Below are 16,618 nucleotides of genomic sequence, written 5' to 3' on the forward strand. Positions count from 1 at the left end.
TTGTCTCTTGGAGACTTTTGACCACTTTGGAGCCAAGTCTGGGGATGTTTTGAAACTTTTCAGAGGCCTCGCTTGTGACAGGGGGGACAGCAGGCAGTGACAGGCCCGGGGCTGACAGGCTCCCCCTCCCCTAGCGGGCGCTCGGCTGCCACACCCAGCTGACATAGAACCTTTGTCACAATGCCCGCTACCGTGGTGAGGATGCGGGCACTCTGCAGGTGACAGGGACCCAGCAGGACTTGCTGTCAGCTCAGCAATTGCTCAGTTCCCCAAAGAAGTTGAATTTTGCAAATTGCTGCTTTGCTCTTGAAATGATGTCATCAGGTGGGTGTTTTGGTGTAATACACTGAAAACCACAGCAGAAATGCTGAAATATTCCCACGATATGCATGGTCTCTGCACCAAATCACCATGTCTCAGCCTAAGTATGTCTGCCGCTTGTTCTTTTGTACTGCCAGCTGATTGTGGAAGTACAGTATAAAAACCATCTTTATGGAGAGATCTTTCTGGTTTAGGCTTAGTCTAAGTGTCTCAAGTAGCCGGGGCTTTTGTTTGGGCCTAATCCATAACGTCTGATGGCTTTCCTCTCATCTCAAGATGAATGTGGTAGAAAATATAAATCAAAGAAACGTCCTTTGGCCTAGCCTTGCCTTGCCTTATTTCCTTCTCATCCTGTTCTATGTCCCAGCCTCTCTCACTAACCCCTCGTCTGGCTGCATGTCTCTTCTTTCCTCTCTCCTTTTCTCAAACTCTCCTGCTTCCTGGCTTTCGTCTTTCAATTCCTCCATTTCAGTCCTGCAGCCCGGCACTACTTTTTTCTCTTGCCTCCCTTTGGCCTGCTCCCTTGACTTTCTCCCTCTCTTCCATATCCTTCTTCCCGACTTGTCTCTTGGAGACTTTTGGCCACTTTGGAGCCAAGTCTGGGCATGTTTTGGAAACTTTTCAGAGGCCTCGCTGGTGACAGGGGGGACAGCAGGCAGTGACAGGCCCGGGGCTGACAGGCTCCCCCTCCCCTAGCGGGCGCTTGGCTGCCACACCCAGCTGACGTAGAACCTTTGTCACAATGCCCGCTACCGTGGTGAGGATGCGGGCACTCTGCAGGTGACAGGGACCCAGCAGGACTTGCTGTCAGCTAAGCAATTGCTCAGTTCCCCAAAGAAGCTGAATTCTGCAAATTGCTGCTTTTGCTCTTGAAATGATGTCATCAGGTGGGTGTTTTGGTGTAATACACTGAAAACCAGAGCAGAAATGCTGAAATATTCCCATGATATGCATGGTCTCTGCACCAAACCACCATGTCTCAGCCTAAGTATGTCTGCCGCTTGTTCTTTTGTACTGCCAGCTGATTGTGGAAGTACAGTATAAAAACCATCTTTATGGAGAGATCTTTCTGGTTTAGGCTTAGTCTAAGTGTCTCAAGTAGCCGGGGCTTTTGTTTGGGCCTAATCCATATGGTCTGATGCCTTTCCTCTCATCTCAAGATGAATGTGGTAGAAAATATAAATCAAAGAAACGTCCTTTGGCCTAGCCTTGCCTTGCCTTATTTCCTTCTCATCCTGTTCTCTGTCCCATCCTCTCTCACTAAGCCCTCGTCTGGCTGCATGTCTCTTCTTTCCTCTCTCCTTTTCTCAAACTCTCCTGCTTCCTGGCTTTCGTCTTTCAATTCCTCCATTTCAGTCCTGCAGCCCGGCACTACTTTTTTCTCTTGCCTCCCTTGGGCCTGCTCCCTTGGCTTTCTCCCTCTCTTCCATATCCTTCTTCCCGACTTGTCTCTTGGAGACTTTTGGCCACTTTGGACCCAAGTCTGGGGATGTTTTGGAAACTTTTCAGAGGCCTCGCTGGTGACAGGGGGGACAGCAGGCAGTGACAGGCCCGGGGCTGACAGGCTCCCCCTCCCCTAGCGGGCGCTCGGCTGCCACACCCAGCTGACGTAGAACCTTTGTCACAATGCCCGCTACCGTGGTGAGGATGCGGGCACTCTGCAGGTGACAGGGACCCAGCAGGACTTGCTGTCAGCTCAGCAATTGCTCAGTTCCCCAAAGAAGCTGAATTCTGCAAATTGCTGCTTTTGCTCTTGAAATGATGTCATCAGGTGGGTGTTTTGGTGTAATACACTGAAAACCAGAGCAGAAATGCTGAAATATTCCCATGATATGCATGGTCTCTGCACCAAACCACCATGTCTCAGCCTAAGTATGTCTGCCGCTTGTTCTTTTGTACTGCCAGCTGATTGTGGAAGTACAGTATAAAAACCATCTTTATGGAGAGATCTTTCTGGTTTAGGCTTAGTCTAAGTGTCTCAAGTAGCCGGGGCTTTTGTTTGGGCCTAATCCATATGGTCTGATGGCTTTCCTCTCATCTCAAGATGAATGTGGTAGAAAATATAAATCAAAGAAACCTGCTTTGGCCTAGCCTTGCCTTGCCTTATTTCCTTCTCATCCTGTTCTCTGTCCCAGCCTCTCTCACTAACCCCTCGTCTGGCTGCATGTCTCTTCTTTCCTCTCTCCTTTTCTCAAACTCTCCTGCTTCCTGGCTTTCGTCTTTCAATTCCTCCATTTCAGTCCTGCAGCCCGGCACTACTTTTTTCTCTTGCCTCCCTTGGGCCTGCTCCCTTGGCTTTCTCCCTCTCTTCCATATCCTTCTTCCCGACTTGTCTCTTGGAGACTTTTGGCCACTTTGGACCCAAGTCTGGGCATGTTTTGGAAACTTTTCAGAGGCCTCGCTGGTGACAGGGGGGACAGCAGGCAGTGACAGGCCCGGGGCTGACAGGCTCCCCCTCCCCTAGCGGGCGCTCGGCTGCCACACCCAGCTGACGTAGAACCTTTGTCACAATGCCCGCTACCGTGGTGAGGATGCGGGCACTCTGCAGGTGACAGGGACCCAGCAGGACTTACAGTCAGCTCAGCAATTGCTCAGTTCCCCAAAGAAGCTGAATTCTGCAAATTGCTGCTTTTGCTCTTGAAATGATGTCATCAGGTGGGTGTTTTGGTGTAATACACTGAAAACCAGAGCAGAAATGCTGAAATATTCCCATGATATGCATGGTCTCTGCACCAAACCACCATGTCTCAGCCTAAGTATGTCTGCCGCTTGTTCTTTTGTACTGCCAGCTGATTGTGGAAGTACAGTATAAAAACCATCTTTATGGAGAGATCTTTCTGGTTTAGGCTTAGTCTAAGTGTCTCAAGTAGCCGGGGCTTTTGTTTGGGCCTAATCCATATGGTCTGATGGCTTTCCTCTCATCTCAAGATGAATGTGGTAGAAAATATAAATCAAAGAAACGTCCTTTGGCCTAGCCTTGCCTTGCCTTATTTCCTTCTCATCCTGTTCTCTGTCCCATCCTCTCTCACTAAGCCCTCGTCTGGCTGCATGTCTCTTCTTTCCTCTCTCCTTTTCTCAAACTCTCCTGCTTCCTGGCTTTCGTCTTTCAATTCCTCCATTTCAGTCCTGCAGCCCGGCACTACTTTTTTCTCTTGCCTCCCTTGGGCCTGCTCCCTTGGCTTTCTCCCTCTCTTCCATATCCTTCTTCCCGACTTGTCTCTTGGAGACTTTTGGCCACTTTGGACCCAAGTCTGGGGATGTTTTGGAAACTTTTCAGAGGCCTCGCTGGTGACAGGGGGGACAGCAGGCAGTGACAGGCCCGGGGCTGACAGGCTCCCCCTCCCCTAGCGGGCGCTCGGCTGCCACACCCAGCTGACGTAGAACCTTTGTCACAATGCCCGCTACCGTGGTGAGGATGCGGGCACTCTGCAGGTGACAGGGACCCAGCAGGACTTGCTGTCAGCTCAGCAATTGCTCAGTTCCCCAAAGAAGCTGAATTCTGCAAATTGCTGCTTTTGCTCTTGAAATGATGTCATCAGGTGGGTGTTTTGGTGTAATACACTGAAAACCAGAGCAGAAATGCTGAAATATTCCCATGATATGCATGGTCTCTGCACCAAACCACCATGTCTCAGCCTAAGTATGTCTGCCGCTTGTTCTTTTGTACTGCCAGCTGATTGTGGAAGTACAGTATAAAAACCATCTTTATGGAGAGATCTTTCTGGTTTAGGCTTAGTCTAAGTGTCTCAAGTAGCCGGGGCTTTTGTTTGGGCCTAATCCATATGGTCTGATGCCTTTCCTCTCATCTCAAGATGAATGTGGTAGAAAATATAAATCAAAGAAATGTCCTTTGGCCTAGCCTTGCCTTGCCTTGCCTTGCCTTATTTCCTTCTCATCCTGTTCTCTGTCCCAGCCTCTCTCACTAAGCCCTCGTCTGGCTGCATGTCTCTTCTTTCCTCTCTCCTTTTCTCAAACTCTCCTGCTTCCTGGCTTTCGTCTTTCAATTCCTCCAATTCAGTCCTGCAGCCCGGCACTACTTTTTTCTCTTGCCTCCCTTTGGCCTGCTCCCTTGGCTTTCTCCCTCTCTTCCATATCCTTCTTCCCGACTTGTCTCTTGGAGACTTTTGGCCACTTTGGACCCAAGTCTGGGCATGTTTTGGAAACTTTTCAGAGGCCTCGCTTGTGACACGGGGGACAGCAGACAGTGACAGGCCCGGGGCTGACAGGCTCCCCCTCCCCTAGCGGGCGATCGGCTGCCACACCCAGCTGACATAGAGCCTTTGTCACAATGCCCGCTACCGTGGTGTGGATGCGGGCACTCTGCAGGTGATAGGGACCCAGCGGGACTTGCTGTCAGCTCAGCAATTGCTAAGTTCCCCAAAGAAGTTGAATTTTGCAAATTGCTGCTTTGCTCTTGAAATGATGTCATCAGGTCGTTTTTTGGTGTAATACACTGAAAACCAGAGCAGAAATGCTGAAATATTCCCATGATATGCATGGTCTCTGCACCAAACCACCATGTCTCAGCCTAAGTATGTCTGCCGCTTGTTCTTTTGTACTGCCAGCTGATTGTGGAAGTACAGTATAAAAACCATCTTTATGGAGAGATCTTTCTGGTTTAGGCTTAGTCTAAGTGTCTCAAGTAGCCGGGGCTTTTGTTTGGGTCTAATCCATAACGTCTGATGGCTTTCCTCCTCATCTCAAGATGAATGTGGTAGAAAATATAAATCAAAGAAACGTCCTTTGGCCTAGCCTTGCCTTGCCTTGCCTTATTTCCTTCTCATCCTGTTCTCTGTCCCAGCCTCTCTCACTAAGCCCTCGTCTGGCTGCATGTCTCTTCTTTCCTCTCTCCTTTTCTCAAACTCTCCTGCTTCCTGGCTTTCGTCTTTCAATTCCTCCATTTCAGTCCTGCAGCCCGGCACTACTTTTTTCTCTTGCCTCCCTTGGGCCTGCTCCCTTGGCTTTCTCCCTCTCTTCCATATCCTTCTTCCCGACTTGTCTCTTGGAGACTTTTGGCCACTTTGGAGCCAAGTCTGGGCATGTTTTGGAAACTTTTCAGAGGCCTCGCTGGTGACAGGGGGGACAGCAGGCAGTGATAGGCCCGGGGCTGACAGGCTCCCCCTCCCCTAGCGGGCGCTCGGCTGCCACACCCAGCTGACGTAGAGCCTTTGTCACAATGCCCGCTACCGTGGTGAGGATGCGGGCACTCTGCAGGTGACAGGGACCCAGCAGGACTTGCTGTCAGCTCAGCAATTGCTCAGTTCCCCAAAGAAGTTGAATTTTGCAAATTGCTGCTTTGCTCTTGAAATGATGTCATCAGGTGGGTTTTTGGTGTAATACACTGAAAACCAGAGCAGAAATGCTGAAATATTCCCATGATATGCATGGTCTCTGCACCAAACCACCATGTCTCAGCCTAAGTATGTCTGCCGCTTGTTCTTTTGTACTGCCAGCTGATTGTGGAAGTACAGTATAAAAACCATCTTTATGGAGAGATCTTTCTGGTTTAGGCTTAGTCTAAGTGTCTCAAGTAACCGGGGCTTTTGTTTGGGCCTAATCCATAACGTCTGATGGCTTTCATCCTCATCTCAAGATGAATGTGGTAGAAAATATAAATCAAAGAAACGTCCTTTGGCCTAGCCTTGCCTTGCCTTGCCTTATTTCCTTCTCATCCTGTTCTCTGTCCCAGCCTCTCTCACTAAGCCCTCGTCTGGCTGCATGTCTCTTCTTTCCTCTCTCCTTTTCTCAAACTCTCCTGCTTCCTGGCTTTCCTCTTTCAATTCCTCCATTTCAGTCCTGCAGCCCGGCACTACTTTTTTCTCTCGCCTCCCTTTGGCCTGCTCCCTTGGCTTTCTCCCTCTGTTCCATATCCTTTACCCGACTTGTCTCTTGGAGACTTTTGGCCACTTTGGACCCAAGTCTGGGCATGTTTTGGAAACTTTTCAGAGGCCTCGCTGGTGACACGGGGGACAGCAGGCAGTGACAGGCCCGGGGCTGACAGGCTCCCCCTCCCCTAGCGGGTGCTCGGCTGCCACACCCAGCTGACATAGAACCTTTGTCACAATGCCCGCTACCGTGGTGAGGATGCGGGCACTCTGCAGGTGACAGGGACCCAGCAGGACTTACAGTCAGCTCAGCAATTGCTCAGTTCCCCAAAGAAGTTGAATTTTGCAAATTGCTGCTTTGCTCTTGAAATGATGTCATCAGGTGGGTGTTTTGGTGTAATACACTGAAAACCAGAGCAGAAATGCTGAAATATTCCCATGATATGCATGGTCTCTGCACCAAACCACCATGTCTCAGCCTAAGTATGTCTGCCGCTTGTTCTTTTGTACTGCCAGCTGATTGTGAAAGTACAGTATAAAAACCTTCTTTATGGAGAGATCTTTCTGGTTTAGGCTTAGTCTAAGTGTCTCAAGTAGCCGGGGCTTTTGTTTGGGCCTAATCCATAACGTCTGATGGCTTTCCTCTCATCTCAAGATGAATGTGGTAGAAAATATAAATCAAAGAAACGTCCTTTGGCCTAGCCTTGCCTTGCCTTATTTCCTTCTCATCCTGTTCTCTGTCCCAGCCTCTCTCACTAAGCCCTCGTCTGGCTGCATGTCTCTTCTTTCCTCTCTCCTTTTCTCAAACTCTCCTGCTTCCTGGCTTTCGTCTTTCAATTCCTCCATTTCAGTCCTGCAGCCCGGCACTACTTTTTTCTCTTGCCTCCCTTTGGCCTGCTCCCTTGGCTTTCTCCCTCTCTTCCATATCCTTCTTCCCGACTTGTCTCTTGGAGACTTTTGGCCACTTTGGAGCCAAGTCTGGGCATGTTTTGGAAACTTTTCAGAGGCTTCGCTGGTGACACGGGGGACAGCAGGCAGTGACAGGCCCGGGGCTGACAGGCTCCCCCTCCCCTAGCGGGCGCTCGGCTGCCACACCCAGCTGACGTAGAACCTTTGTCACAATGCCCGCTACCGTGGTGAGGATGCGGGCACTCTGCAGGTGACAGGGACCCAGCAGGACTTGCTGTCAGCTCAGCAATTGCTCAGTTCCCCAAAGAAGCTGAATTTTGCAAATTGCTGCTTTTGCTCTTGAAATGATGTCATCAGGTGGGTGTTTTGGTGTAATACACTGAAAACCAGAGCAGAAATGCTGAAATATTCCCATGATATGCATGGTCTCTGCACCAAACCACCATGTCTCAGCCTAAGTATGTCTGCCGCTTGTTCTTTTGTACTGCCAGCTGATTGTGGAAGTACAGTATAAAAACCATCTTTATGGAGAGATCTTTCTGGTTTAGGCTTTAGTCTAAGTGTCTCAAGTAGCCGGGGCTTTTGTTTGGGCCTAATCCATATGGTCTGATGGCTTTCCTCTCATCTCAAGATGAATGTGGTAGAAAATATAAATCAAAGAAACCTCCTTTGGCCTAGCCTTGCCTTGCCTTATTTCCTTCTCATCCTGTTCTCTGTCCCAGCCTCTCTCACTAACCCCTCGTCTGGCTGCATGTCTCTTCTTTCCTCTCTCCTTTTCTCAAACTCTCCTGCTTCCTGGCTTTCGTCTTTCAATTCCTCCATTTCAGTCCTGCAGCCCGGCACTACTTTTTCCTCTTGCCTCCCTTGGGCCTGCTCCCTTGGCTTTCTCCCTCTCTTCCATATTCTTCTTCCCGACTTGTCTCTTGGAGACTTTTGGCCACTTTGGACCCAAGTCTGGGCATGTTTTGGAAACTTTTTAGAGGCCTCGCTGGTGACAGGGGGGACAGCAGGCAGTGACAGGCCCGGGGCTCACAGGCTCCCCCTCCCCTAGCGGGCGCTCGGCTGCCACACCCAGCTGACATAGAACCTTTATCACAATGCCCGCTACCGTGGTGAGGATGCGGGCACTCTGCAGGTGACAGGGACCCAGCAGGACTTGCTGTCAGCTCAGCAATTGCTCAGTTCCCCAAAGAAGCTGAATTCTGCAAATTGCTGCTTTTGCTCTTGAAATGATGTCATCAGGTGGGTGTTTTGGTGTAATACACTGAAAACCAGAGCAGAAATGCTGAAATATTCCCATGATATGCATGGTCTCCGCACCAAACCACCATGTCTCAGCCTAAGTATGTCTGCCGCTTGTTCTTTTGTACTGCCAGCTGATTGTGGAAGTACAGTATAAAAACCATCTTTATGGAGAGATCTTTCTGGTTTAGGCTTAGTCTAAGTGTCTCAAGTAGCCGGGGCTTTTGTTTGGGCCTAATCCATATGGTCTGATGCCTTTCCTCTCATCTCAAGATGAATGTGGTAGAAAATATAAATCAAAGAAATGTCCTTTGGCCTAGCCTTGCCTTGCCTTGCCTTGCCTTATTTCCTTCTCATCCTGTTCTCTGTCCGTGCCTCTCTCACTAAGCCCTCGTCTGGCTGCATGTCTCTTCTTTCCTCTCTCCTTTTCTCAAACTCTCCTGCTTCCTGGCTTTCGTCTTTCAATTCCTCCAATTCAGTCCTGCAGCCCGGCACTACTTTTTTCTCTTGCCTCCCTTTGGCCTGCTCCCTTGGCTTTCTCCCTCTCTTCCATATCCTTCTTCCCGACTTGTCTCTTGGAGACTTTTGGCCACTTTGGACCCAAGTCTGGGCATGTTTTGGAAACTTTTCAGAGGCCTCGCTTGTGACACGGGGGACAGCAGACAGTGACAGGCCCGGGGCTGACAGGCTCCCCCTCCCCTAGCGGGCGCTCGGCTGCCACACCCAGCTGACGTAGAACCTTTGTCACAATGCCCGCTACCATGGTGAGGATGCGGGCACTCTGCAGGTGACAGGGACCCAGCAGGACTTGCTGTCAGCTCAGCAATTGCTCAGTTCCCCAAAGAAGCTGAATTCTGCAAATTGCTGCTTTTGCTCTTGAAATGATGTCATCAGGTGGGTGTTTTGGTGTAATACACTGAAAACCAGAGCAGAAATGCTGAAATATTCCCATGATATGCATGGTCTCTGCACCAAACCACCATGTCTCAGCCTAAGTATGTCTGCCGCTTGTTCTTTTGTACTGCCAGCTGATTGTGGAAGTACAGTATAAAAACCATCTTTATGGAGAGATCTTTCTGGTTTAGACTTAGTCTAAGTGTCTCAAGTAGCCGGGGCTTTTGTTTGGGTCTAATCCATAACGTCTGATGGCTTTCCTCCTCATCTCAAGATGAATGTGGTAGAAAATATAAATCAAAGAAACGTCCTTTGGCCTAGCCTTGCCTTGCCTTGCCTTATTTCCTTCTCATCCTGTTCTCTGTCCCAGCCTCTCTCACTAAGCCCTCGTCTGGCTGCATGTCTCTTCTTTCCTCTCTCCTTTTCTCAAACTCTCCTGCTTCCTGGCTTTCGTCTTTCAATTCCTCGATTTCAGTCCTGCAGCCCGGCACTACTTTTTTCTCTTGCCTCCCTTGGGCCTGCTCCCTTGGCTTTCTCCCTCTCTTCCATATCCTTCTTCCCGACTTGTCTCTTGGAGACTTTTGGCCACTTTGGAGCCAAGTCTGGGCATGTTTTGGAAACTTTTCAGAGGCCTCGCTGGTGACACGGGGGACAGCAGGCAGTGACAGGCCCGGGGCTGACAGGCTCCCCCTCCCCTAGCGGGCGCTCGGCTGCCACACCCAGCTGACGTAGAGCCTTTGTCACAATGCCCGCTACCGTGGTGAGGATGCGGGCACTCTGCAGGTGACAGGGACCCAGCAGGACTTGCTGTCAGCTCAGCAATTGCTCAGTTCCCCAAAGAAGTTGAATTTTGCAAATTGCTGCTTTGCTCTTGAAATGATGTCATCAGGTGGGTTTTTGGTGTAATACACTGAAAACCAGAGCAGAAATGCTGAAATATTCCCATGATATGCATGGTCTCTGCACCAAACCACCATGTCTCAGCCTAAGTATGTCTGCCGCTTGTTCTTTTGTACTGCCAGCTGATTGTGGAAGTACAGTATAAAAACCATCTTTATGGAGAGATCTTTCTGGTTTAGGCTTAGTCTAAGTGTCTCAAGTAGCCGGGGCTTTTGTTTGGGCCTAATCCATATGGTCTGATGGCTTTCCTCTCATCTCAAGATGAATGTGGTAGAAAATATAAATCAAAGAAACGTCCTTTGGCCTAGCCTTGCCTTGCCTTATTTCCTTCTCATCCTGTTCTCTGTCCCAGCCTCTCTCACTAAGCCCTCGTCTGGCTGCATGTCTCTTCTTTCCTCTCTCCTTTTCTCAAACTCTCCTGCTTCCTGGCTTTCCTCTTTCAATTCCTCCATTTCAGTCCTGCAGCCCCGCACCACTTTTTTCTCTTGCCTCCCTTTGGCCTGCTCCCTTGGCTTTCTCCCTCTCTTCCATATTCTTCTTCCCGACTTGTCTCTTGGAGACTTTTGGCCACTTTGGAGCCAAGTCTGGGGATGTTTTGGAAACTTTTCAGAGGCCTCGCTGGTGACAGGGGGGACAGCAGGCAGTGACAGGCCCGGGGCTGACAGGCTCGCCCTCCCCTAGCGGGCGCTCGGCTGCCACACCCAGCTGACATAGAACCTTTGTCACAATGCCCGCTACCGTGGTGAGGATGCGGGCACTCTGCAGGTGACAGGGACCCAGCAGGACTTGCTGTCAGCTCAGCAATTGCTCAGTTCCCCAAAAAAGCTGAATTCTGCAAATTGCTGCTTTTGCTCTTGAAATGATGTCATCAGGTGGGTGTTTTGGTGTAATACACTGAAAACCAGAGCAGAAATGCTGAAATATTCCCATGATATGCATGGTCTCTGCACCAAACCACCACGTCTCAGCTTAAATATGTCTGCCGCTTGTTCTTTTGTACTGACAGAAGATTGTGGAAGTACAGTATAAAAACCATCTTTATGGAGAGATCTTTCTGGTTTAGGCTTAGTCTAAGTGTCTCAAGTAGCCGGGGCTTTTGTTTGGGCCTAATCCATATGGTCTGATGGCTTTCCTCTCATCTCAAGATGAATGTGGTAGAAAATATAAATCAAAGAAACGTTATTTGGCCTAGCCTTGCCTTGCCTTATTTCCTTCTCATCCTGTTCTCTGTCCCAGCCTCTCTCACTAAGCCCTCGTCTTTCTGCATGTCTCTTCTTTCCTCTCTCCTTTTCTCAAACTCTCCTGCTTCCTGGCTTTCGTCTTTCAATTCCTCCATTTCAGTCCTGCAGCCCGGCACTACTTTTTTCTCTTGCCTCCCTTGGGCCTGCTCCCTTGGCTTTCTCCCTGTGTTCCATATCCTTTACCCGACTTGTCTCTTGGAGACTTTTGGCCACTTTGGACCCAAGTCTGGGCATGTTTTGGAAACTTTTCAGAGGCCTCGCTGGTGACACGGGGGACAGCAGGCAGTGACAGGCCCGGGGCTGACAGGCTCCCCCTCCCCTAGCGGGTGCTCGGCTGCCACACCCAGCTGACATAGAACCTTTGTCACAATGCCCGCTACCGTGGTGAGGATGCGGGCACTCTGCAGGTGACAGGGACCCAGCAGGACTTGGTGTCAGCTCAGCAATTGCTCAGTTCCCCAAAGAAGTTGAATTTTGCAAATTGCTGCTTTGCTCTTGAAATGATGTCATCAGGTGAATGTTTTGGTGTAATACACTGAAAACCAGAGCAGAAATGCTGAAATATTCCCATGATATGCATGGTCTCTGCACCAAACCACCATGTCTCAGCCTAAGTATGTCTGCCACTTGTTCTTTTGTACTGCCAGCTGATTGTGGAAGTACAGTATAAAAACCATCTTTATGGAGAGATCTTTCTGGTTTAGGCTTAGTCTAAGTGTCTCAAGTAACCGGGGCTTTTGTTTGGGCCTAATCCATAACGTCTGATGGCTTTCCTCCTCATCTCAAGATGAATGTGGTAGAAAATATAAATCAAAGAAACGTCCTTTGGCCTAGCCTTGCCTTGCCTTGCCTTATTTGCTTCTCATCCTGTTCTCTGTCCCAGCCTCTCTCACTAAGCCCTCGTCTGGCTGCATGTCTCTTCTTTCCTCTCTCCTTTTCTCAAACTCTCCTGCTTCCTGGCTTTCGTCTTTCAATTCCTCCATTTCAGTCCTGCAGCCCGGCACTACTTTTTTCTCTCGCCTCCCTTTGGCCTGCTCCCTTGGCTTTCTCCCTCTCTTCCATATCCTTCTTCCCGACTTGTCTCTTGGAGACTTTTGGCCACTTTGGACCCAAGTCTGGGCATGTTTTGGAAACTTTTCAGAGGCCTCGCTGGTGACAGGGGGGACAGCAGGCAGTGACAGGCCCGGGGCTGACAGGCTCCCCCTCTCCTAGCGGGCGCTCGGCTGCCACACCCAGCTTACGTAGAACCTTTGTCACAATGCCCGCTACCGTGGTGAGGATGCGGGCACTCTGCAGGTGACAGGGACCCAGCAGGACTTGCTGTCAGCTCAGCAATTGCTCAGTTCCCCAAAGAAGCTGAATTCTGCAAATTGCTGCTTTTGCTCTTGAAATGATGTCATCAGGTGGGTGTTTTGGTGTAATACACTGAAAACCAGAGCAGAAATGCTGAAATATTCCCATGATATGCATGGTCTCTGCACCAAACCACCATGTCTCAGCCTAAGTACATCTTCCGCTTGTTCTTTTGTACTGCCAGCTGATTGTGGAAGTACAGTATAAAAACCATCTTTATGGAGAGATCTTTCTGGTTTAGGCTTAGTCTAAGTGTCTCAAGTAGCCGGGGCTTTTGTTTGGGCCTAATCCATATGGTCTGATGCCTTTCCTCTCATCTCAAGATGAATGTGGTAGAAAATATAAATCAAGGAAACCTCGTTTGGCCTAGCCTTGCCTTGCCTTATTTCCTTCTCATCCTGTTCTCTGTCCCAGCCTCTCTCACTAAGCCCTCGTCTGGCTGCATGTCTCTTCTTTCCTCTCTCCTTTTCTCAAACTCTCCTGCTTCCTGGCTTTCGTCTTTCAATTCCTCCATTTCATTCCTGCAGCCCGGCACTACTTTTTCCTCTTGCCTCCCTTTGGCCTGCTCCCTTGGCTTTCTCCCTCTCTTCCATATCCTTCTTCCCGACTTGTCTCTTGGAGACTTTTGACCACTTTGGAGCCAAGTCTGGGGATGTTTTGAAACTTTTCAGAGGCCTCGCTTGTGACAGGGGGGACAGCAGGCAGTGACAGGCCCGGGGCTGACAGGCTCCCCCTCCCCTAGCGGGCCCTCGGCTGCCACACCCAGCTGACGTAGAACCTTTGTCACAATGCCCGCTACCGTGGTGAGGATGCGGGCACTCTGCAGGTGACAGGGACCCAGCAGGACTTGCTGTCAGCTCAGCAATTGCTCAGTTCCCCAAAGAAGCTGAATTCTGCAAATTGCTGCTTTTGCTCTTGAAATGATGTCATCAGGTGGGTGTTTTGGTGTAATACACTGAAAACCAGAGCAGAAATGCTGAAATATTCCCATGATATGCATGGTCTCTGCACCAAACCACCATGTCTCAGCCTAAGTATGTCTGCCGCTTGTTCTTTTGTACTGCCAGCTGATTGTGGAAGTACAGTATAAAAACCATCTTTATGGAGAGATCTTTCTGGTTTAGGCTTAGTCTAAGTGTCTCAAGTAGCCGGGGCTTTTGTTTGGGCCTAATCCATATGGTCTGATGGCTTTCCTCTCATCTCAAGATGAATGTGGTAGAAAATATAAATCAAAGAAACGTCCTTTGGCCTAGCCTTGCCTTGCCTTATTTCCTTCTCATCCTGTTCTCTGTCCCAGCCTCTCTCACTAAGCCCTCGTCTGGCTGCATGTCTCTTCTTTCCTCTCTCCTTTTCTCAAACTCTCCTGCTTCCTGGCTTTCGTCTTTCAATTCCTCCATTTCAGTCCTGCAGCCCGGCACTACTTTTTTCTCTTGCCTCCCTTTGGCCTGCTCCCTTGGCTTTCTCCCTCTCTTCCATATCCTTCTTCCCGACTTGTCTCTTGGAGACTTTTGGTCACTTTGGAGCCAAGTCTGGGCATGTTTTGGAAACTTTTCAGAGGCTTCGCTGGTGACAGGGGGGACAGCAGGCAGTGACAGGCCCGGGGCTGACAGGCTCCCCCTCCCCTAGCGGGCGCTCGGCTGCCACACCCAGCTGACGTAGAACCTTTGTCACAATGCCCGCTACCGTGGTGAGGATGCGGGCACTCTGCAGGTGACAGGGACCCAGCAGGACTTGCTGTCAGCTCAGCAATTGCTCAGTTCCCCAAAGAAGCTGAATTCTGCAAATTGCTGCTTTTGCTCTTGAAATGATGTCATCAGGTGGGTGTTTTGGTGTAATACACTGAAAACCAGAGCAGAAATGCTGAAATATTCCCATGATATGCATGGTCTCTGCACCAAACCACCATGTCTCAGCCTAAGTATGTCTGCCGCTTGTTCTTTTGTACTGCCAGCTGATTGTGGAAGTACAGTATAAAAACCATCTTTATGGAGAGATCTTTCTGGTTTAGGCTTAGTCTAAGTGTCTCAAGTAGCCGGGGCTTTTGTTTGGGCCTAATCCATATGGTCTGATGGCTTTCCTCTCATCTCAAGATGAATGTGGTAGAAAATATAAATCAAAGAAACGTCCTTTGGCCTAGCCTTGCCTTGCCTTATTTCCTTCTCATCCTGTTCTCTGTCCCAGCCTCTCTCACTAAGCCCTCGTCTGGCTGCATGTCTCTTCTTTCCTCTCTCCTTTTCTCAAACTCTCCTGCTTCCTGGCTTTCGTCTTTCAATTCCTCCATTTCAGTCCTGCAGCCCGGCACTACTTTTTCCTCTTGCCTCCCTTGGGCCTGCTCCCTTGGCTTTCTCCCTCTCTTCCATATTCTTCTTCCCGACTTGTCTCTTGGAGACTTTTGGCCACTTTGGACCCAAGTCTGGGCATGTTTTGGAAACTTTTTAGAGGCCTCGCTGGTGACAGGGGGGACAGCAGGCAGTGACAGGCCCGGGGCTCACAGGCTCCCCCTCCCCTAGCGGGCGCTCGGCTGCCACACCCAGCTGACGTAGAACCTTTGTCACAATGCCCGCTACCGTGGTGAGGATGCGGGCACTCTGCAGGTGACAGGGACCCAGCAGGACTTGCTGTCAGCTCAGCAATTGCTCAGTTCCCCAAAGAAGTTGAATTTTGCAAATTGCTGCTTTGCTCTTGAAATGATGTCATCAGGTGGGTTTTTGGTGTAATACACTGAAAACCAGAGCAGAAATGCTGAAATATTCCCATGATATGCATGGTCTCTGCACCAAACCACCATGTCTCAGCCTAAGTATGTCTGCCGCTTGTTCTTTTGTACTGCCAGCTGATTGTGGAAGTACAGTATAAAAACCATCTTTATGGAGAGATCTTTCTGGTTTAGGCTTAGTCTAAGTGTCTCAAGTAGCCGGGGCTTTTGTTTGGGCCTAATCCATATGGTCTGATGGCTTTCCTCTCATCTCAAGATGAATGTGGTAGAAAATATAAATCAAAGAAACGTCCTTTGGCCTAGCCTTGCCTTGCCTTATTTCCTTCTCATCCTGTTCTCTGTCCCAGCCTCTCTCACTAAGCCCTCGTCTGGCTGCATGTCTCTTCTTTCCTCTCTCCTTTTCTCAAACTCTCCTGCTTCCTGGCTTTCGTCTTTCAATTCTTCCATTTCAGTCCTGCAGCCCGGCACTACTTTTTTCTCTTGCCTCCCTTTGGCCTGCTCCCTTGGCTTTCTCCCTCTGTTCCATATCCTTTACCCGACTTGTCTCTTGGAGACTTTTGGCCACTTTGGACCCAAGTCTGGGCATGTTTTGGAAACTTTTCAGAGGCCTCGCTGGTGACACGGGGGACAGCAGGCAGTGACAGGCCCGGGGCTGACAGGCTCCCCCTCCCCTAGCGGGTGCTCGGCTGCCACACCCAGCTGACATAGAACCTTTGTCACAATGCCCGCTACCGTGGTGAGGATGCGGGCACTCTGCAGGTGACAGGGACCCAGCAGGACTTGGTGTCAGCTCAGCAATTGCTCAGTTCCCCAAAGAAGTTGAATTTTGCAAATTGCTGCTTTGCTCTTGAAATGATGTCATCAGGTGGGTGTTTTGGTGTAATACACTGAAAACCAGAGCAGAAATGCTGAAATATTCCCATGATATGCATGGTCTCTGCACCAAACCACCATGTCTCAGCCTAAGTATGTCTGGCGCTTGTTCTTTTGTACTGCCAGCTGATTGTGGAAGTACAGTATAAAAACCATCTTTATGGAGAGATCTTTCTGCTTTAGGCTTAGTCTAAGTGTCTCAAGTAACCGGGGCTTTTGTTTGGGCCTAATCCATAACGTCTGATGGCTTTCCTCCTCATCTCAAGATGAATGTGGTAGAAAATATAAATCAAAGAAACGTCCTTTGGCCTAGCCTTGCCTTGCCTTGCCTTATTTCCTTCTCA

Source organism: Patagioenas fasciata, unplaced genomic scaffold (genome assembly GCF_037038585.1).
Source record: "Patagioenas fasciata isolate bPatFas1 unplaced genomic scaffold, bPatFas1.hap1 Unplaced_2, whole genome shotgun sequence".
NCBI lineage: Eukaryota > Metazoa > Chordata > Aves > Columbiformes > Columbidae > Patagioenas > Patagioenas fasciata.